This window comes from Nannospalax galili, unplaced genomic scaffold (assembly GCF_000622305.1).
Source record: "Nannospalax galili isolate Female #2095 unplaced genomic scaffold, S.galili_v1.0 scaffold374, whole genome shotgun sequence".
In the NCBI taxonomy this organism is placed as follows: domain Eukaryota; kingdom Metazoa; phylum Chordata; class Mammalia; order Rodentia; family Spalacidae; genus Nannospalax; species Nannospalax galili.
In genome coordinates, this window is record NW_008333879.1 from 1,848,534 (window position 1) to 1,850,514 (window position 1,981).

Consider the following 1,981-nt stretch of genomic DNA (forward strand, 5'->3'; position numbering starts at 1 on the left):
ATTATTCAATAACTTACGAATTTCTAAATAACTAGTTTTATATCATTTTAGGGATTAATTCCCAGTTGCATTTTATTTTACCCAAGATAGGTCATATAATCTATCTATCAATCTATCATCTATGTATCTATCATCTATCTATCTGTCTATCTATCTATCTATCTATCTATCTATCTCTATCATCTATCAATGAATCATCTATCACCTATTTCATCATCACCATCATTTATCTTTTCACATTTAATGAAGGTGATATTGATATGTATCTTATAACCAGTGGAGTTTACCATTGCTCTTGGCAATGTGACAATCAAGGTATTAACATGAAATCATGGTGCATCTTCCAAGATCTTCAATTCACAAAATATAGCATATAGAATTGATGAGAATTGGACTTCTGTCTGCTTACAGTTTGGAGAAAGATATTTTGGGTTAATTTCAAGGTGTTTGAGTTCTTGTTGAAGTAGAAACTGGAGCATGTGAATACCCATTTCAATGAAGTCACTTAGTCAGTCCACTCAGTTTGACATCATCCTGCCTCCAGGTTCCTTCCCTGAGTTTCTACCTTGGGCTCCCTCAGTGATGAACTGTGACTCAGGAGATGTAAGACAAATAAACCTTTTCCTCCACAAGTTGGTATTGGTCAGAGTGTTTTGTCACAGCAGTGGAGAAACAAACTAGAACAGTAGGGAACCTTGTATTCAGCTTAAATGTATTACCCTTCCTCCTGTGACTCCTCTAAGGGAAGAATATTTTGCTGAAATGTACTTTATTTCTTCCATTTTAGTAAGGGAAAACCCCAAAGTATGTAATCTATGATTCAAATAAAACATTCGCCTATCATCTATTATCATCTATCTATCTATCATCTATCTATCATCTATCTATCTATCTATCATCTATCTATCAATCATCTATCATCTATCTATCTATCTATCTATCTATCTATCTATCATCATCTATCTACCATCTATCATCTATGTATCTGGATTTTTGAGACAGGTTCTAATGGAGTTCTTCCTGCCTCTGCCTTCCTAGTGCTGAGATTAAAGCCATGTACCACCGTGTCCAGTCAGGTCATATTTTTTGAGATAACAAAATGGATGGTTATTGTATATATGTTGCACTTAGCCACAACTAAAAACAGGAGTATTCTAGACTGCCCCATCTATCATCTATCTATCTGGATTTTTGAGACAGGTTCTCATGGAGTTCTTCCTGCCTCTACCTTCCTAGTGCTGAGATTAAAGCCATGTACCACCATGTCCAGTCAGGTCATATTTTTTGAGATAACAAAATGGATGGTTTATTGTATATATGTTGCACTTAGCCACAACTAAAAACAGGAGTATTCTAGACTGCCACGACGTGTCTCAGGCAAAGGACCAACAGGGACTCTTTGGCTTATAGGTAAGTCTGGATCTCTAGAATCTCTTTGTGATCAGATATAATGATAGTCCAGACCCACTGAGACAAATTATTAGCAGTGTCACATTGCCTAAGAACTTGTACCAGCCTCCAACATTCCTCATTTCTGCTCCTGTAGCCTCTGTGGTACACAAGCTAGTTTATTTGGACCTCTGCCTCATCTTTCTTGTATACTTAGTCTATTCATTTCCTTCTTCCTCTCTGATGAGCAGAAGTTTCTACCAGAAAGATTAGGTAAGTCACAGAGGACAGACAGCATTAAAAATTTGTTTATTTATTTTATAAATGTACATAAAGCATTTGCAATGTGTTAGGCATCATTCTAAGTTATATTTAAGTATACAAATACTGTGTGTGTGCATGTGTGTGTGTGCGTGTGTGTATGTATGTGTGTGTACATGATGCATCGTCTCATGCACGACTTTTAGGTAAAATCAACTTCATCTTGCACAGTGGCATAGGATTATAAGTTCAAATAACTGGTGAATTTGTGTGACTTCTAGGTCAATTATAGACGTACAAACCAATTTACAAAACTGTCAAATACTCATTG